Genomic DNA, 22,231 nt, shown 5'->3' with positions numbered 1-22,231 from the left:
TCTAATATCTCGGCTGCGTTTAGAATGCATTCTACTTTGCGTCGCTACGTTTTACGTAACGTTCGATGGGGGGGGCATTGATGATGAGCACAAAGGCACGTGTCACTTACTGTAGAGCTTATAAACTCAGGCCATTGAATGACAGTTTTTTTTTTTTTTGAATCTCACCTCGGGAGAAGTGGGTGGACGGCGTACCCCCACGTACCACGCCCACTACACCCCTGTCGGCGAGGTCACAAAGGACCCCAGGGTAACTTCTAAACAAATGAAGGCCTCTCTCACATTGGCTGATGTTAATGTTCATGAGTCCACCATCAGGAGAACACTGAACAACAATGGTGTGCATGGCAGGGTTGCAAGGAGAAAGCCACTGCTCTCCAAAAAGAACATTGCTGCTCATCTGCAGTTTGCTAAAGATCACATGGACAAGCCAGAAGGCTATTGGAAAAATGTTTTGTGGACGGATGAGACCAAAATAGAACATTTTGGTTTAAATGAGAAGCGTTATGTTTGCAGAAAGGAAAACACTGCATTCCAGCATAAGAACCTTATCCCATCTGTGAAACATGGTGGTGGTAGTATCATGGTTTGGGACTGTTTTGCTGCATCTGGGCCAGGATGACTTGCCATCAGTGATGGAACAATGAATTCTGAATTATACCAGCAAATTCTAAAGGAAAATGTCAGGACATCTGTCCATGAACGGAATCTCAAGAGAAGGTGGGTCATGCAGCAAGACAACGACCCTAAGCACACAAGTCATTCTACCAAAGAATGGTTAAAGAAGAATAAAGTTAATGTTTTGGAATGGCCAAGTCAAAGTCCTGACCTTAATCCAGTCAAAATGTTGTGGAAGGACCTGAAGCGAGCAGTTCATGTGAGGAAACCCACCAACATCCCAGAGTTGAAGTTGTTCTGTACGGAGGAACGGGCTAAAATTCCTCCAAGCCGGTGTGCAGGACTGATCAACAGTTACCGGAAATGTTTAGTTGCAGTTATTGCTGCACAAGGGGGTCACACCCGATACTAAAAGCAAAGGTTCACATACTTCTGCCACTCACAGATATGTAATATTGGATCATTTTCCTCAATAAATAAATGACCAAGTATAATATTTTTGCCTCATTTGTTTAACTGGGTTCTCTTTATCTACTTTTAGGACTTGTGTGAAAATCCGATGATGTTTTAGGTCATATTTATGCAGAAATATAGAAAATTCTAAAGGGTTCACAAACTTTCAAGCACCACTGTATATGTGTCAGCCCTGCGATGATCTGGCGACTTGTCCAGGGTGTACCCCACCTCTTGCCCATAGTCAGCTGGGATAGGCTCCAGCTTGACTGCGACCCTGCACAGGTTTAAGTGTTTACGGATAATGGATGGATGATTTTATGTATCAAGGGGTCGGCTGATTAGAGAACTGCATCAAACAGAAGGTGGATGAGTGTTCCCTTGTTAGTGAGAAAGGTCAGAGGCCAGACTTGTTCAAGCTGGCAGGGAGGCTGTGGTACTGTAACAAATGCACTCTTTGAAAAGATGTGTTCAAACTGACACAAATTGTATTAAATTTGTTTTGGGACAGTGCTTGTTCTGTTAATTTTGAAACATTCACTGTGTTGATTATTTTAACACAAAGGTCAACACAAAGATGTGTAAATGCGGGCTGTTTTTCCCTTCTGCGTTTGGAGGTCTCTGTTTTTTTTTCCTCCTGGTGACAAATTGCTTTTAGTGGATTGGAGGATCTGGTGTCTTTGTTTCATTCGGAACGGGGATGCAGCGGGGCCTTCCCATGCTGATCAACGTAGCTGAAACTACTGACTGAAGCACGACATGGCGGCGTAGTTACTGTTGCTATGGGGGTCATGTGATGGTGCAAAGCCTCTATATCACTGGTTCTCAGAGTTGGAATCCCAGGGTTCCAGAATCAGAATCAGAATTAGAATTCCTTTATGGTCATTGTACAGATTACAATGAAATTGGTAAGCATTCTCAACGGTGCACTGACACAACAAAACAAGAAGTACCAAGAGCAAAATAAATAGCAGGAATCTGAATAAATGGGAGACTCGTCAAGATTAAGCCCGGACTCGAGTGAAGCGTCTCCGATAGCAGATGTGTATTCAGACCCGGAGAAGGACTACGACTGCCCCATCTGTCGGGAGGTTTTAAAAATGCCCATCCGTACCAAGAACTGCCAGCACGTGTTCTGTCTGAGCTGTTTTCGGATGGCGGTGAGGAATCAGGGCCCTCAGTGCCCGTTGTGTCGGAGCCCCGTGTCTGAGGGAGAGCGCAAAGCCATAGACATCCAGAAAAGGATGAGAAAGATGAAGGGCAGATGCAAAGCCTGTGGAAAAGAGAAGCTTCTCAGCAAGATGAGGCTCCACTACAGAACCTGCAGGGAGTACATTGAGGAATTTGGTCCGATCAGTGAAGCCACAGTACCTCTTCCTGTCCAAACTCCAAACTTACGAGAATGTAGTGTATTGATCCACAACATCCCCATTCTTACACCAGTGCAGGGGTTCTTGAATAGTGCAAGGAGAGTGCACACTTGTCCTTACTGCTCACCCATGGACCTCAATAATATATCCCAGATGTAGCACTGTGTTTTCCGACATCATCAAGACCACTCTTCATTCTGTGAATTCGCCGTCTAGCATGGATTGGATGACATATCACACGACCGGTGAAAGGGGAGAACTCAGGAAAAGAGGGATGAATAATTTCAGTAGTATGACAAGAGGATATCAACCCACGCGGTGACCAGTAACACGGCACAGGAAATAAGTGAGATAAGAAGAGGACTTATCCCCTAAGGACTTTTTGATTGCTGTACTGCTCCTGTCTTTTTGCGTGAGATAAGGATGCTGGAGGACACCTTTTCAGACGACTGGCATGTACTCAATCCCCTGAAAGAAATGTAATAATGAAGGTGAGGATGAAGATATGCAGTACTTCTGGCCACTGCAGATATTGGACCCAAAAGCAAGACTCAAGACTAGCAGTTCAGCGGGTGGGGTTGATTTGTTGGACGGGGGTGGGCGGAGGATCGGAGGTTTTCCAGGGGATAGGGTGGCTGGCAGACTGGTGGATCTGAAGCACAGAAGATTCACAGTTCACATACTGTACAGGAGACAACTTCACCAGGTACAGGAGGCCTTCACGCGATACCAAACAAATTGACTGGATTGCAGAGCCGGGGTATACAGTATGTACTGCTGGAGCTTGGCTGCTGGGTGGATTGCGGGTGTGCAGACAGATCGGCAGCGGGAGTTGATTGGCTGCAGCGGGAGAGCAGGAGAGCCACATCCAAACACACACACACAGACAAAACAGGAAGAAGAGGGGAAGGGAAGCGGCTGAGACAATAGGAACGAGGAGGAGGCACAAGTGGATTACAGTATGACAGATATCAGTCCAGGAGTTTTGAAAAATCGTTTATTTCTGCCTCTCCAGAAGATCCACACTTCAGACGATTGCTGAAAAACACATCACTAGTCATCATTTGAACTCTCCTTATCAAGGATAAATAAATTAGGCCAGGGGTTTTCAAAGTGTGGGAGAGTCAGCGCCCCCCCTCGGAGAGCAAATAAACAACAGCGCCCCCCTTACAATTTTTGTTGTTGCTATACTTAATGTTCCATTCGTATTTTTAAAAAAAATGGTTGTACACATTTTTCTTTTTCACATTTTAAACATCTGTGCTTTTTAAAACATCTTGTTTTACACATTTTAAACATCTCGTAGCATCGTTATAAGCACCTCTTGGCAGACAACACACTGTGGCAGTGGAGCATCTTCAGATCCAGTCCATGAAAATCCAAACTTTAAATAATCGTGGTCATACTTCCTTCTTTTTTCAGTCCCCCTAGGATTCTGCGGGCCTTTTTTGTGATTGTTGCGGGCTAAAATGTCTGATGTTGCGGGGGTTTTCCAAAAAAAATTGCGATGAAAGTTGCGGTGTTTTTTAGGTTTTTATTGTGATTACATTGCGGGAGGAAGTGAAAGTTGCGAGAAATTGTTGCGATTTTCTCTTTTTGTGATTAAAACTGAGTGATATGTTAAATATTAAGTTATTACTGAAAAACTATTGATTAAAAAAACAAAGAGAAATGGTCCTATAAACAACTTTACCAATATAAAAGATTACCAGGACTACAAAAATGCAGAAAAATAGGCTTTACTTATCCAAATGCACCTGTTGGTTCAAAAGTTAAAGTGCAGAGAACCTCACAGCACAACATGAAGTTACCTTCAAATATAATATAAATGCCTCAGCTTTCATGTAAGAAAAAAAACTATTAATACTGTGTGCAGGCAGTCTCTCCTGAAGACTAAATTAAAAAATAATTATAAACTAATAAAATAAATGTCTCAGGCTTCATAGAAGAAAAAAAAAATTGAACAGAATCTCACAGTATGATGCTGAAGCTGCCTAAACAATGGAAAATAAAATACCATTTTGGCAAAAATGTTGGCATCCATTACTTTCTTGTATTAAGTAAAAAAAAATAATAATAAAGTGCACACAGTGCTTCACTGTAAACATAACACACTTTCGGTAACAGAATTTAAGCCGACATAAACACTGACTCGCACATCATGCAATGTTGCCAGATACTGCTGACGTTTTCCAGCCCAAAATATGTTCAAAACCCGCCAAAATGCACTTAAAACCAATCTGGCAACACTGCGCGCATGCTGCTTCTCTTGAACGTAAACACGGAAGTAAGGCGGAAGGTAGTTTGTCGACGTCACCTCAAGACGACGCCAACGATTGGTCAAATTTGCGGGAAAGTTGCGGTGATTGGATATAATTGTAACACCGCCCTGAATTTGCGGGGATTGGTTGAATTTGCGCTGAAGTTGCAAATCGCAACATCCTGGAGGCTCTGGGTTTTTTTTGCTTGGCCCAAACTCTGTCTCCTCACTCAGTGTAGCTTTAGGTACTAAAAGCCGATCCATTTTGTCTCTGGTAAAGGCTCCTCACGTTGCGCCCCCCCTGAAGAACTCTGGCGCCCCCCAGGGGGGGGCGCGCCCCACACTTTGAAAAGCCCTGAATTAGGGGATAAAATTAGCTCATATGTTTAAAGTCTTTAATTTTCTATAAAGCTGCTTTGCGACAATGTCTACTGTTAAAAGTGCTATATAAATAAACTTGACTTGCTTTAAAGTGAGCCAGCCTTTCAATTTCATAAAATCGGTGAAATTTAGTTCCCTCTGAAATTTGGTCATTGTGATATATGTTTATTTCTCATCTCATCTCATCTCATTATCTCTAGCCGCTTTATCCTTCTACAGGGTCGCAGGCAAGCTGGAGCCTATCCCAGCTGACTACGGGCGAAAGGCGGGGTACACCCTGGACAAGTCGCCAGGTCATCACAGGGCTGACACATAGACACAGACAACCATTCACACTCACATTCACACCTACGCTCAATTTAGAGTCACCAGTTAACCTAACCTGCATGTCTTTGGACTGTGGGGGAAACCGGAGCACCCGGAGGAAACCCACGCGGACACGGGGAGAACATGCAAACTCCACACAGAAAGGCCCTCGCCGGCCCCGGGGCTCGAACCCAGGACCTTCTTGCTGTGAGGCGACAGTGCTAACCACTACACCACCGTGCCGCCCATGTTTATTTCTGTAATAACTAAAAAAAAAAAAGGGCCACTCTGTGGCTGGGAAGTTATTTAAAGGAGAACTGAAGTCATTTTTAAACTTGCTTTATTTCTTAATTAACATGTTATTCAATTACATTTTCGGTTTTAGTAACCTTATATCATGACTCATATTGCCAACTAATTGTAATTAAATATTCTTTTAAGCCTATTAGGTTTTGAGCCATGTTGAATTTAGTTCGTTCGGTCCACTGCAGGCGTCGTTTATCCGTGCGATCTTCACAAGACTTGTGCGAGATTTTGAAACATGAAGTGTCAGCCAGGTGTCAGTGCCGCCATTTTGAAAACTTTTCCAAATGAAATATTGCACAAAAACAAGTTTAAATACGGAAGCCGAGAGAGGCCCTTCATATAATCCTTTTTTTTATTCACCTTGTTATCCCGAGATAACGACATAATTAATTCAGGATCTCGAGAAAACAACACAACTAATTCGAGATCTTGAGAAAACAAAACAATTATTTCATGATCTCGAGTAAACAGCTGAGAAATGGTTCATTCAGGTGCGCCAAGAGACTTGTGATATGCTGACTTTGGGGCTATTTCTCATTCTGTATAGACGCAACTTTGGTCATTAGAATGTCTGGAATAATCGATCACCTAATAAGTTTTGATCAGGGGTTGACACAGGGAGAGATTGCATTAAGTCTCTTAATAAGGGATAATCTCTCTCTCAAGGCATCGTAAAAAGCCATTTCTGCTCTGTTATATGTCCGCCAATTTCTAATATCAGGTCCATATGGCAACGCAACGCTTGCTGAAAACGATGCAATACACATGCCACACCTCTAGGGGCGCTGTAAGACGGTCCCTTCGGAGACACCAGAACAATAGAAGAAGTAAGGACGCATGCGCATAAACTATTATGTGCGAGACTTCATATTAGCCACAAAGTCAGGAAAATCTGTTCGTAAAATAACATTATAATGACCAAATACAATGAAAAGTATTTTTCCAGTCTCACCTGTGAAAGGTAATCCCATGTGATCTCGTTTGGACGGCAAACCTGTTGGTACAGTTAAACGCAGCTAATCTTTATTCTCCGCTTTGACCTATCCAATATGGCGGCGAGGATGACGTATGATTCTACGCGGAAGGCGGCGTCTTTAATGGTCCGGAATAAATTGAATGCTACACGTTGATGGATTAATTTGCTCTTCTACGCCCTTTTTGAGGAATGTATTGTAGGACTTAAACCAACATCTGAAGAGGTGAGATCGCTCCTTTTTTTCCCTATTTTTGCTGGCGGGATTGACTCTGCCCTAAGGGCAGAGTCTCTCTCTCTCTCTCTCTCTCTCTCTCTCTCTCTGTCTCTCTCTCTCTCTCTCACTTTGCACCATTACACAATAAATATTCACAGTGAAAATATTTTGGAAGTGCGTTTCATGAACCAAGTTATAGGATTTGTTGACAACTCGCATCGAGTTCGTTACACTTCTACCCGGTGTGAAGCACTCACAGTCATGTGGTTGTGACGTCATCGTAAACAAATCCGTTCTACTCATCCAGACGACTTTGCAACGGCAACGTTGCCAGATCTTTCCACTCTGGAACCCGTTCTCAAAAAGATTGCGTTTTGGGCACCCAAAACGCCGGTGCCGTGTGGACGCCAGGCCTAAACGATAAGCAATTGTATCGGAGTCACCTGAATCCATTGCCGTGTGGACAGGGCCTAAGTCTTCGTTGTCTGACCCACAGGGGGGCGCAGCTCTGCTAGAAATCTCAGCTGTTTTCTCGAGATCATGAAATAATTGTTTTGTTTTTTCGAGATCACGGAATAATTGTTTTGTTTTCTCGAGATCTCGAATTAGTTGTGTTGTTTTCTCGACATCCTGAATTAATTATGTCGTTATCTTGGAATAATGGTTTTGTTTTCTCGAGATCTCGAATTAGTTGTGTTGTTTTCTCGACATCCTGAATTAATTATGTCGTTATCTCGGGATAACAAGGTGAATAAAAAAAGATTATATGAAGGGCCTCTCGCAGCTTCCGTATTTAAATGGCGATTACTGCCTACTTTTTTCAAACTTTCCTGATTGCTATCAAAACAAACAAAACTTCCGGCTTGATTACATCAGCATTCGAAAGAGGGCGCGCGCGTCTTTTGATATCGTTGACAGATGTTGGTCACTTTGAGTTCCGCTGTACGTTTTACTTCCGTCCTACGATGTCTCGCACAGGTCTCAACGAATCTCATTTACGGCCATTGCTTTGACATATGGACTGATATATTACATAGCATATTTCAAACACTTATAACTTGCTATAGCAGTGACAAAATAGTGATCAAAAATGCATTCCTTTATTTAAGAAAATGAGATAAATAGAATTTTGATAATAAAAATTTTGCCTTCAGTTATCCTTTAATTGGAGGAGATTCCCTAGCATGAAATCACTTGCTTCGCACAGTTGAGCAGACAGAGGAAGTCCATGTGCGTGTGCATGTGCAGGTTTACCTTTGACCGCCGAAATATTTATTAGTTTGGTCCTGCGTTTCCTTTCCTTCGTATATAACATAATGTCTTTTCTTCTTGCTTTCCGTTACTGTAGTCGGTCTTTCACATTTCATTCACACACTCACGTCCTCCATTTTTCTCTCCTGTTTCAATTTTGTATTCCACAATTGTATGCCTTGCGCGAACAGGGAAAGCCCACCATGTCATGCATGACGTAGTATTTTGGTGAAGCAAGAAGAAATAGCGGAGAATTTAGGGCCATGTTGTAAAATTGGAAGTCTGTGATTCGAATTCGGTAGCTTTCGGTCCACTAAACAAAAATAATTAGGTGTCGGGAAAATTCTTTTTATGACCTACACTTGAAAAATCTGACAGGCAGTCTATCTTTAACTTAAATGTGTGTAATATTAACACATCATGTGCTGTCCATGGCTACATGCATTGTGTTTGATTCGCAGAAATCAAACTGCAGAACATAACAATACAAGTTCATAGAATTTCAGCAGTCATAAAGAAAATGTCCAACGTCGGACCAAACGGTTTCATTAGGCAACATGACATGCAACCACACCTTCGACATTTCATTTATTTCATATCATGATTGATGTAGATCTGATCATCCAATCACCCAGGAATCACTGGCTGAGGATCAGCTTCAGATTGGTCCATTTGCTGCATGATAAATCAACAAAATGTTAACATTTAGATGGATCATCATGTGAAGTCACATGAGGCTGCAGCTATACATTCATGTACCAACATTCTTACAGATCTGAATCATATTTTCTTAAATATGTTGCTATTAAAAGGATTGCCGTCATGGGAAATGATTGGATTCAGCTAGCCATGGTTTAATGAGCGACACAGCAAAGTTACAGAGTTAGCAAGAAGAAGAAGAAAAAACGATTCCTCATGACGGTGAACAATTGGTCAAACTTCTAGTTCTGGCCACTCTTTAATAATACCAAGTACAAACTAAATATCTCACAAGTTAAATTTCTATCTTGCAAGCTGAGCAACCATTACTTTAAAAAAAAAAAAAAATCTCCCTGCTGTATTTGACATTGTTAACAAACGTGTTGAAATTAATGTGACTGGATTTCTGAGAAGAAAACCAGCCGGGGGGGATGGACATTCGTGGTTTTCATATATTTTGATCATGCGTTGCATAAAAAGTGGGATTTTCCTCACTGAGTGCACCGTAGGCCGATTCTACAACTGCTTTAGGTTCACATTAATTAAAGACAATGTGAAAATCTCTGGGCAGGGCCGCTGACAGCTTTGGCTGGGCCCGGGACAAAATGCTCTGAATGGGCCCCCCCCGGGCCAACCCACACACACACACACACCTCTCTTATCCCAGTCTCTACTCACTCCAACCCTTAAATGACAGGTATTCAAAAACCATTCAACCGGTCAACAACCATTTCATTTTAGCATTTCAAGATTTTTACAGTTTTAACATTTTAACATTTCCCTAGTCTGCAACTATTCAGGTGCGAAATGCAATGCGCCGGACTTTTGTTGTGGCAAAGTCGTCAATAAGGTCATTGAAGTCCAGCTTTTTCGCAAGTTCATGCTCTATTGAGGTTTTTCACCTGACGTCACAGGGTCACGTGACGCCCCGGTGTCCGCCATTTTGAAGGTCAAGCTAACTAATGTCAACAACATAGTAGCTGGTATGTTACTGTAGCAATGTTTACGTTCAGTCATTTGGATGACTGTTAAAACCTTTCAGTCTCAAGTTTTTCCTTTACTGTATTTACTAGTTTACTGTAATTATGATCCGGCAGCTATTTACACCGGATCCAGTGTAAATAGCTGCCGGAGCGCGCTCCGGCTTGCTCCCCCTCAAATTAAGCAGCGCGCTCTGGCTTGCTCCCGGAGTGCTCCGGCCGAGGTTCCGGAGCGCGCTCCGGCAGCTATTTACACTGGATCCGGTGTAAATAGCTGCCGGATCATAATTACAGTAAACTAGTAAATACAGTAAAGGAAAAACTTGAGACTGAAAGGTTTTAACAGTCATCCAAATGACTGAACGTAAACATTGCTACAGTAACATACCAGCTATGATGTTGTTGACATTAGCTAGTGCTAACAGCTAGCTGCTAGTACACTGCTACAACACAGACACCGACCCTAATAATACAGTTCTTGGTCATCGCCTGGTAACATCAAATTTATAACGGGCCATGTCTCAACAGACTAAGAAGTTATTTCAATGACATTTTGTTTATCCTGAGGACCGAAAGTAAATGAAAATGTGAACAAACCTTAGCTGTAATAAGATGGCGACCACCGGCTCCAGGGACGACCCGCTGATGTAGGCATGTTACCCAGCCTGACACAAAATATTTGTAGGCATCCAAACTCTTATACGCTTTCAGATCAATACCTGTGTATGGCGATGGGTTTTTAACGACATAGGTATACAGATCATGTGGGCCGAAGTCAGGTAAAGACGAGGGCTTCGTGTACTTCCGTACGTCAGTGAACAATCCTGGTGGAAGCAGGTAAACGTCGTTCTCTAAGCCTGCTAACCTCAATTTTTGCAAATACCTCTCCCTCTGCTCACCCTGTAAATGCCCTACGTCGCTGGATAGTGAAGGTGTTTTCTGCATCTCGCTCCTTTTTCTTTTATGTTTTTCGTTTGTCGCCTTCCTCGCATTCAAACTGATTCGAGCCGTGACGTCCAAAATGGCGGCCTCACATGACTTGGTCACGTGGGTGAAAAACCTCAATAGAGAGCATTGCCAGCCCATTGAGCCTCTCCTGTGACATGTTTGAGCGCAGGTAGTTTTTTATAAGCTTCATTTTACTAAAACCAGCAACCTCACACACATTGTGATCCTGTGAAGTAATCCTCAATTTCACTGAATCTTTCCCCCCTGTACTGTAACGGAATAAGCGGTTACTGTTATTTTGTATCCTTTAACCGAACGCCATTAAATGTATTCCGTTACGCCCCAAGCCTGCATGCGACAGCCCCCGCAATGCCTTCCTAAACTCGTGGATAGTCTACTATAATCACGCGATTGGGGTGCTCTTGAAGGAGCAGCGATGGATGGGGGATTTCGGGCAGGGCTGGGGGCGAACATAGTATACTGTGCGTGCGTACTGTCCAGTGTGAAAAGCAGAGAAGAACACGAGAAACGGCGGGATATGATTGCAGGCTAATGTGAATATTCTTAGCTTCAATCAGATACAACTCCAATTCCAAAAAAGTTGGGACAAAGTACAAATTGTAAATAAAAACGGAATGCAATGATGTGGAAGTTTCAAAATTCCATATTTTATTCAGAATAGAACATAGATGACATATCAAATGTTTAAACTGAGAAAATGTATCATTTAAAGAGAAAAATTAGGTGATTTTAAATTTCATGACAACAACACATCTCAAAAAAGTTGGGACAAGGCCATGTTTACCACTGTGAGACATCCCCTTTTCTCTTTACAACAGTCTGTAAACGTCTGGGGACTGAGGAGACAAGTTGCTCAAGTTTAGGGATAGGAATGTTAACCCATTCTTGTCTAATGTAGGATTCTAGTTGCTCAACTGTCTTAGGTCTTTTTTGTCGTATCTTCTGTTTTATGATGCGCCAAATGTTTTCTGTGGGTGAAAGATCTGGACTGCAGGCTGGCCAGTTCAGTACCCGGACCCTTCTTCTACGCAGCCATGATGCTGTAATTGATGCAGTATGTGGTTTGGCATTGTCATGTTGGAAAATGCAAGGTCTTCCCTGAAAGAGACGTCGTCTGGATAGGAGCATATATTGCTCTAGAACCTGGATATACCTTTCAGCATTGATGGTGTCTTTCCAGATGTGTAAGCTGCCCATGCCACACGCACTAATGCAACCCCATACCATCAGAGATGCAGGCTTCTGAACTGAGCGCTGATAACAACTTGGGTCGTCCTTCTCCTCTTTAGTCCGAATGATACGGCATCCCTGATTTCCATAAAGAACTTCAAATTTTGATTCGTCTGACCACAGAACAGTTTTCCACGTTGCCACAGTCCATTTTAAATGAGCCTTGGCCCAGAGAAGACGTCTGCGCTTCTGGATCGTGTTTAGATACGGCTTCTTCTTTGAACTATAGAGTTTTAGCTGGCAACGGCGGATGGCACGGTGAATTGTGTTCACAGATAATGTTCTCTGGAAATATTCCTGAACCTATTTTGTGATTTCCAATACAGAAGCATGCCTGTATGTGATGCAGTGCCGTCTAAGGGCCCGAAGATCACAGGCACCCAGTACGGTTTTCCAGCCTTGACCCTTACGCACAGAGATTCTTCCAGATTCTCTGAATCTTTTGATGATATTATGCACTGTAGATGATATGTTCAAACCCTTTGCAATTTTACACTGTTGAACTCCTTTCTGATATTGCTCCGCTATTTGTCGGCGCAGAATTAGGGGGATTGGTGATCCTCTTCCCATCTTTACTTCTGAGAGCCGCTGCCACTCCAAGATGCTCTTTTTATACCCAGTCATGTTAATGACCTATTGCCAATTGACCTAATGTGTTGCAATTTGGTCCTCCAGCTGTTCCTTTTTTGTACCTTTAACTTTTCCAGCCTCTTATTGCCCCTGTCCCAACTTTTTTGAGATGTGTTGCTGTCATGAAATTTCAAATGAGCCAATATTTGGCATGAAATTTCAAAATGTCTCACTTTCGACATTTGATATGTTGTCTATGTTCTATTGTGAATACAATATCAGTTTTTGAGATTTGTAAATTATTGCATTCCATTTTTATTTACAATTTGTACTTTGTCCCAACTTTTTTGGAATCGGGGTTGTATATGAAACACAATGTTATTAAGCCGTTGTGGTTATGAAATGATTCAATGCCCTGTGCGTTTGATATGGTGTTCAGTGTGACTTGCTCTCCCCTCGTTTGTAACATGAATTGTGTGCCGCGCGTGCCTTGGTTGGGGTTACTTTACGGGGCTGGAAAAAGTTGGCTGTGTCTTACCTGGCTCAGCTGCCCCACTGCCTTTGCTAGTACCTGCTGCATCATCCGAATCTTTTTTTAAATATTTATGCAGTGAGCCCCTGAGTCTCTTGGTTTCTTCCTCTCTTTTTCTCTTTTCTTTTCTTTTCTTTTCTTTTCTTTTCTTTTCTTTTCTTTTCTTTTCTTTTCTGTGCTCCTGACTTGTGCATGTTGGCAAATGGCATGCACGCTGATTGTCGAAGCGCTATGATCGAACGATGTCGTTTTTTTTCCCCTTAATCAAAGAGTCAGACCAAACCATTTTTGCATTAGGGGTGGTAGGGGGTTCTTGACGCCTTTTTCAAAGATAATAAAGGCAAAAGATCTAGAAATAATTTATTGAATGCAAATATAGCACATTTCTCCCCCAAATCAACTCATTTTGAAATGAAATAAAATAATCGCAACTTCATGAGAGCCCAGTTCTGGGCCCTCCCCATTCCTGGGCCTGGGACAACATACCCGTTTGTCCCCCCCTGTCGGCGGGCCTGTCTCTGGGTATGGGCAGTGGTCGAGTTATAAAATCAAACCGGGGGGACATTGAAATTTTTAGTTGCGTGTCGACCCATCGGTCGGTCCGTCGGTGGGAAACTGGTTTGCTTTTAGGAGGGTTTGCACACAATGTAGGTCTGTGGACCTTGTTCATTTACCAGACATACAGTATTTGCTGATAGTGTGTAGTACACACTGTGTACCCTTTTTATTGTTGTAAAAAACATAATCCGCTGGTATTTTACTGTAAAACATGCACAGTGTGGATGTCATGTGTTATATTTAGTCAGTCTCCTGGCTGACATACCTACCACATTCTCCATATTAGGGTGAAATGCAGATGACAAATTTGAAGTGTAACTTCATAGTCATGGTAGGCTCCTTTTAAATCGTTTGGTAAATAATTTATTAAAACCTCAGCAGGCAATGCAAATGAATGAACAACTGAATCTTTTCATATCAAGTCAATAGAATTTTTATTCAAAGCTGAACATTGGGAACATTGAGTTAAATACAGAGGTAGGTAGGTAACCAGTACGATAAAACAAGCAACATTAATTGTAAACAGGGTGCGATTTGTCAAAAAACCAGAAGGGGGGGATGTGTTTTTTTTTTAATCATGAAACGTCACAAAATTAAGGTAACAATAGGCTAACAGCTCAATAACATCCGATGATATCAAATGAATAACACTAAATGAAAATGAACACTAAACCAGAGATAGTAAATTCATCTTCCTATCTCTCTGACTAAATACACGAACACTAACACACAACATAGTTCGCATTGCTTGTCACGTTGCTGTGATGTTTCTCTCCGTCCGGATTAAATGGACAGTGACTTGAAAATCGCTAAAATACATGAATACTAAATGAACAGTTTGCTCTGATGGCGCAGTTCATGTGGCCTTTTCTGCTTTCCCGTCGGTGCGCTATCCGCCGCGTTTCGCCCTTCTTTAATCCACATTTCTGCGAATTTCTCAGCAGGGAAAGAACGCACGTCTGGCCCATTGACAGCGAGGAAAAGAAGGCTGTTCAGTGTGGATACATTCATTCTGTTGCACTCATCAGTAAGGATGTGGCTCAGGTGGATAAGGTGCCATACCATAAATCCAGGGACCTGGGTTTGATTCCAACCCGAGGTCATTTCCCAATCTCTCTCCTGCTCATTTCCTGTCTCTACACTGTCCTATCCAATAAAGTTGGAAAAAGCCCAAAAAAGCAATGCTAATTTCCGTATAGAACGTAAAGATATTGTTAGCATCTATTTGCTGGGGACGTTCGTGAACATCAAAGCTGCCACTTCGGGTCATTTTGAAAGTGAGTACAATGTAGACCATAGAAAACTGTGTCACAACATGCCTGTCATGTCAACTTTTTTTTTTTGGTTTGTTTGTTTTATTGATGGGGTTGTCCCCGAGGATTTTTTTTCAGCAGAGATAAAAACCAGAAGGGGGGGTGATCCCCCCCAGCAAATCGCACCCAGATTGTAAATCAGCCTTACATGTTGTGACCGGCTCTCTAATGAGGCAATGAAGCCTTCAAAACTGCTAGTGTCGTTTATTTTAGCCTTCCTGTCTTGAATAACACTTTTTGTTGCCTGAAGAATAACAAACAAACATCCAGGCTGATTAAATTAATGGCCTTATACAAGAAATCAAAGCTAACATGAACCTGAGTAAGCTATCGATAGCTGGCTAGACTCCAAACTAACATTCATTATGATAGCTGTGTTATTATCCGCCGCCCACAAATTCGCCGCCCACAAATCCGCCGCCGCCGAACTTGCAGCAAGTTCGGATTTAAGATCGCAAGAAAAAATATTTCAGGAGGTAAGTCAAGAGTTACGAATATTAATGTGTACCCACACATTAATGTGTAATAATTGCAGTGTACCCATACTGTATGGCATTTGACATGTAGATAGACAGACATATGGCATTACGAGAAGGCATTTGACAGTGTAGATAGACAGACTATCTGGAGACTACTGAGGCACTATGGGGTGCCAGAAAAGATAACCAACATCATCAGGAACTCGTATGAGGGAATGACCTGCAGAGTGGTTCATGGCCAACATCTCACAGAAGCCTTTCATGTAAGGACAGGAGTTAGACAAGGATGCCTATTATCACCCTTTCTTTTCCTGTTGGCGATAGACTGGGTAATGAAGACATCAACTGCCCAAAAGAGGAATGGCATCCAATGGACACCTTGGTCGCAACTGGAGGACCTTGACTTTGCTGATGACCTGGTACTTCTTTCTCACACCCATCAACAAATGCAGGAGAAAACCACAACCATAGCAACTTACTCAGCACGTCTTGGCCTCATTATACACAAAGGGAAGAGCAAGATCCTTAAAGTAAACAATAACAACACAACCCCAATCAGGATAGAGGGAGAAGTAATAGAAGAAGTGGAGAGTTTCACCTATCTTGGAAGCATAGTGGACAAAATGGGTGGGACCGATGCTGATGTAAAGGTACGGATTGGAAAGGCAAGGGCAGCTTTCCACCAGCTGAGGAATGTCTGGGGATCGTCGGAATTGCCACGCAACATCAAAATCAGGATGTTTAACTCCATGGTAAAGCCTATACTTCTGTATGGCGCAGAGACCTGGAGGACAACGGCCAACACCATGAATAAAATCCAGGCCTTCATCAATACCTGCCTCAGGCGGATCCTAAGAGTATACTGGCCAAATACCATCAATAACCTGGAGCTGTGGCGCCAAACAGGACAACAGCCTGTAGAAGAAGAGATCCTCCAAAGAAAATGGAAGTGGGTTGGCCATACCCTTCACAAACCTGCATCAAACTCTGCAAGACAGGCCCTCTTCTGGAACCCACAAGGGAGAAGGAAGAGGGGCAAGCCAAGAAACAGCTGGCGCCGTGAACTAGATGCAGATGTGAAGAGGTCTGGCTATACATGGGGACAACTGGAAAAGATCGCCCAGGATCGTGATGACTGGAGAGCACTTGTTCGTGGCCTATGCCCAAAATTGGGCGGTAGGCGTAAGTAAGTAAGTAAGTAAGTACCCATACCGTATGAGTACACTGCAAAAAAAAAAAAAAATTATATCTTGTTAAGAGAAAGTATCTTTAATATGGGTGAATTTATCGAATATTTCTTATTAGAAGATTATGAGAACTTAAATATAAAACTATTTAGCTTACTTTTAGATGCTTTTACTCATTTTCAGCTTTAAATTTCCTTATTCTGTTGGCAGATCATTTTTGTGAATTTTAAGCATTTACTTCTAGAAAGAAGCAAATTTATCTGTAAAAGTAAGCTAAATAATCTTGTATTTGAGTTCTAATAATCTTCTAATAAGTAATAGAGCAGCGGCTACAATCATCGGCACCTTCACGATCTTTTAGCCTTTACAAAAGTAGAAAAGACTTTCAATATGTCAATTGTGCATAAATAATTACTCAAGCTTCCACTGGGAAAAAAAAAATGAGTTGATTCCTGATTACTTAGCGTATCAGATCACGTGACACCATTCCACAATTATCAACACCTTTGTCCACAGTTATCGACATCGTTCCACATTTATCGACATCCAGATGATTATTTATTTTAAAAAAAATATATCGGTATGCAGTGTTAACAAAATATAGTTCTTATTTAAAATTTGTTTTACATAGACTTTTATATAATTACATATATCGATGTGGGGGCTTACATGACTGAGGAGGGAATTCTAATGTTCGTAAACAAATTAACTGATAATGTTTAACCTGCATCAGAGAATCTTTTTGTTCCACTTTCTAAGTATTTTCGTAGATCACATTTTGTTAATCATTCGTTGTTGTTTGTATTAATTTCTAGTTTTGTCGTTTACCAATAAATGTCAGGAAATTGGCATTGTAACCGCATGAAACTCCAGGTCAAAGGTCGCATGTCATTCCTCAAATCAAAATATAAAATGTCTACTGATATTGTAATATGTAGTAGATATTTACAACAAACTGCAAAAAAAAAAAAAATTCTGAATGGAATAGAAAAATCTGAATATTTCAAGCATGTAATGTTTTATATGCTAGGAATTTAATTCTGGTCTAATTCTATTTATTGCAATTGGATTCCAAATACTCTATAAACATTCCATTCTGTTATGAATCAGAAAAAAAAAAATATTATAAATCACAGCACTTTTATTTTTTTAAAGTACTTCATCCACAAAGATCGATCCATAACAGTTGTAAATGTCACTTAATTCCACAGGGTGTCGATAATGGTGGACACCGGTGAAAGTGATCGCTATTATCGACACCTCACGTGACTTCTCAAACCTGCGTTTAGACTGTCAAATGAATAAGAAACAAAGTAGGTTTCGACAAGGAGATCATGAAATATCGGTGAATTTGAGAAGTAAAGACATGTCCATGATCTTTCCATCATGCTTACCGTACCTGCGATAATGTCCGGGTTTTCCTCAAATTGCTGATCGTGCAAAAAAAAATTCCATCCCAAGTTGACACAACGAGCTGTGTCATCAGACGACAAGATCAAAGGGTGCGGTGGGTCTTCCAGTTGATTAATTAACCAATAATAACTGTCGTAGCTGAAACTCACCTTTGTAAAATTGTTTTCTTTATTGGTCGATCTGAAAAGGTGTCGATAATTATGGACTGTCGATAATTGTAGCTGCCACTCTATTAGATAAATTCACCCATATTAAATTCACCCATATATTCACAAGATATCATTTTTTGCAGTGTACATAGTTTAGATTTATCTACTCTTAAATTGTAGGCAAGCTGAAATAGAGGTTTTAGACCCATGAAAGTAAATATATTAATGACTGTATATGCCACTAATAATGGACAATGTATTGAAAAATATACAAAACATGCAACACAATTTAAATAGTTTACTTCAATCCAAGCAGTTTCAATGTATGGTAACAACAACAACAATAATAATAATAGGCGGCACGGTGGTGTAGTGGTTAGCGCTGTCGCCTCACAGCAAGAAGGTCCGGGTTCGAGCCCCGGGGCTGGTGAGGGCCTTTCTGTGTGGAGTTTGCATGTTCTCCCCGTGTCCGCGTGGGTTTCCTCCGGGTGCTCCGGTTTCCCCCACAGTCCAAAGACATGCAGGTTAGGTTAACTGCTGACTCTAAATTGACTGTAGGTGTGAATGTGAGTGTGAATGGTTGTCTGTGTCTATGTGTCAGCCCTGTGATGACCTGGCGACTTGTCCAGGGTGTACTCTGCCTTTCGCCCGTAGTCAGCTGGGATAGGCTCCAGCTTGCCTGTGACCCTGTAGAAGGATAAAGCGGCTAGAGATAATGAGATGAGATGAATAATAATAAGGGAGAACAGCCATTCAGTAATCTTGATAATCTAGAGTAAAAGCAGGAACAAAACAGACAGACAATCTTCTATGCCCTGACACCCCTCCTGGGGTATAGGCCATTGACAAGGGATCTCCAGAAGACCCAGTGTATCCCAGCCTCCTGATGTCTGTCTGGAGATCTCTTCACCAGGTGTTCTTTAGCCGACCTCTTCTTCTCTTCCCTTGAGGGTTCCAAGTCAAGGCTTGTCTGGTGATGTTTGTTGCTGGTTTTCATAACGTGTGCCCGATCCATCGCCATCTTCTTCTTCCAGTTTCTTCTTCCAACTGGTATTTGCTGTGTTTTCAACCAAAGATTGTTGTTAGTGATCCTTTCTGGCCAATGTATCTTCAGGATCTTTCTTAGGTAGTTGTTGATGAAGATCTGTATTTTACTGATTATGTTCTTTGTCATTCTCCAAGTCTCGGAACCATAAAGCAATACTGATTTTACATTTGAATTATCTATCCATCCATCCATCCATTGTCTGTAGCTGCTTATCCTGTACAGGGTCATGGGCATCCTGGAGCCTGTCCTAGCTGACTATGGGCAAGAGGCGGGGTACACCCTGGGCAAGTCACCAGGTCATCACAGGGCTGATACATAGAGACAAGCAATCATTCACATTCACACCTAGGGTCAATTTAGAGCCACCAGTTAACCTAACCTGCATGTCTTTGGACTGTGGGGGAAACTGGAGCACCCAGAGGAAACCCACGCAGACATGGGGAGAACATGCAAACTCCACATAGAAAGGCCTCCATCAGCCGCTGGGCTCGAACCTAGGACCTTCTTGCTGTGAGGTGACAGTGCTAACCACTACACCACCGTGCTGCCCCATTTGAATTAAATATCCTTATTTTTGTTTGTTGTTGGAATACACTAGAGCTCCAGATGTTTTTGAGCTTTAAAAATGCAATCCTTGCCTTACTTATTCTTGCTTTGACATTTGCATCTGTACCACCCTGTTTGTCAGTGTTACTCCCCAAATAAGTAAAGGATTCCACTTACTCAAGTCTATTCCCATCTACAGTGGTGCTTGAAAGTTTGTGAACCCTATAGAATTTTCTATATTTCTGCATAAATATGACCTAAAGCATCATCAGATTTTCACACAAGTCCTAAAAGTAGATAAAGAGAACCCAGTTAAACAAATGAGACAAAAATATTATACTTGGTCATTTATTTATTGAGGAAAATGATCCAATATTACATATCTGTGAGTGGCAAAAGTATGTGAACCTCTAGGATTAGCAGTTAATTTGAAGGTGAAATTAGAGTCAGGTGTTTTCAATCAATGGGATGACAATCAGGTGTGAGTGGGCACCCTGTTTTATTTAAAGAACAGGGATCTATCAAAGTCTGATCTTCACAACACATGTTTGTGGAAGTGTATCATGACACGAACAAAGGAGATTTCTGAGGACCTCAGAAAAAACGTTGTTGATGCTCATCAGGCTGGAAAAGGTTACAAAACGATCTCTAAAGAGTTTGGACTCCACCAATCCACAGTCAGACAGATTGTGTACACATGGAGGAAATTCAAGACTATTGTTACCCTCCCCAGGAGTGGTCCACCAACAAAGATCACTCCCAGAACGAGGTGCGTAATAGTCGGCAAGGTCACAAAGTACCCCAGGTTACTAAGCAACTGAAGGCCTCTCTCATATTAGCTAATGTTAATGTTCATGAGTCCACCATCAGGAGAACACTGAACAACAATGGTGTGTATGGCAGGATTGCAAGGAGAAAGCCACTGCTCTCCAAAAAGAACATTGCTGTTCCTCTGCAGTTTGCTAAAGATCATGTGGACAAGCCAGAAGGCTATTGGAAAAATATTTTGTGGACAGATGAGACAAAAATAGAACTTTTTGGTTTAAATGGGAAGCGTTATGTTTGGAGAAAGGAAAACACTGCATTCCAGCATAAGAACCTTATCCCATCTGTGAAACATGGTGGTGGTAGTATCATGGTTTGGGCCTGTTTTGCTGCATCTGGGCCAGGACAGCTTGCCATCATTGATGGAACAATGAATTCTGAATTATACCAGCGAATTCTAAAGGAAACTGTCAGGACATCTGTCCATGAACTGAATCTCAAGAGAAGGTGGGTCATGCAGCAAGACAATGACCCTAAGCTCACAAGTCGTTCTACCAAAGAATGGTTAAAGAAGAATAAAGTTAATGTTTTGGAATGGCCAAGTCAAAGTCCTGACCTTAATCCAATGGAAATGTTGTGGAAGGACCTGAAGCGAGCAGTTCATGTGAGGAAACCCACCAACATCCCAGAGTTGAAGCTGTTCTGTACGGAGGAATGGGCTAAAGTTCCTTCAAGCCGGTGTGCAGGACTGATCAACAGTTAACCGATATGTTTAGTTGCAGTTATTGCTGCACAAGGGGGTCACACCAGATACTGAAAGCAAAGGTTCACATACTTTTGCCACTCAAAGATATGTAATATTGGATCATTTTCCTCAATAAATAAATGACCAAGTGTAATATTTTTGTCTTGTTTGTCTAACTGGGTTCTCTTTATCTACTTTTAGGACTTGTGTGAAAGTCTGATGATATTTTTGGTCATATTTATGCAGAAATATAGAAAATTCTAAAGGGTTCACAAACTTTCAAGCACCACTGTAGTTTGACTGGTTTGTCATTAGTTGTATTTATCCTCATAATCTTTGTCTTTCCTTTATGGATGTTAAGGCCTACTCGTAAAGAGGTGGTTGCCAATGTTGTTGTCTTATCTTGCATCTGATAGTAACTGCGAGATAGAAGTGCCAGGTCGTCTGCAAAATCAAGGTCATCAAGTTGCGTCCATAATGTCCATTGTATTCCATTTTTTTTTCATTCAGTAGTTGTCTTCATTATCTAGTCGATGACTAGTAGAAATTGAAAAGGAGAAAATAGGCATCCTTGTCTGACCCCGGTCTTGATTTCAAACTGTTCATTGAGTTGTCCTTTATGCATCACTCTGCAATTCGTTTCCGCATAGCTACTCTGAATTAAATTTACCAGTTTGGTGGGAATTCTGTAATTTCTCAAAATAGACAATAATGCATGTAAAATAGGCCATGGGCCAGAGGGCCTCGCAATGCACCCCCACCACCACCCAACAAAACAAACTTTTTTTGAAAGGTCTGGCTATGCAGAATATAAATTTGAATGTTAGCGCTGAAAATGTTCAGATGCACTACCTTTCTCAGCCCTACTATCAAGGGAAAACAGAATGTCCTCTGACCCATGCCCTAAAACACT

The 22,231-nt window shown here is 41.7% G+C and overlaps 1 protein-coding gene and 1 pseudogene across 1 annotated transcript in view; both read left to right on the top strand.

Moving 5' to 3' along the window:
- LOC132886659 (BMP/retinoic acid-inducible neural-specific protein 3-like) overlaps positions 1-22,231 on the top strand; it is a 172,118-nt gene that overhangs the window by 21,597 nt on the left and 128,290 nt on the right. The window lies entirely within an intron of this gene.
- LOC132886284 (E3 ubiquitin-protein ligase RNF138-like) lies at positions 1,971-2,657 on the top strand (annotated as a pseudogene).

Source organism: Neoarius graeffei, chromosome 1 (genome assembly GCF_027579695.1).
Source record: "Neoarius graeffei isolate fNeoGra1 chromosome 1, fNeoGra1.pri, whole genome shotgun sequence".
NCBI classification, from domain to species: Eukaryota; Metazoa; Chordata; class Actinopteri; order Siluriformes; family Ariidae; genus Neoarius; species Neoarius graeffei.
Note: the sequence above shows the minus strand (reverse complement) of the source record. Positions and strands in the feature narration are given on the sequence as shown.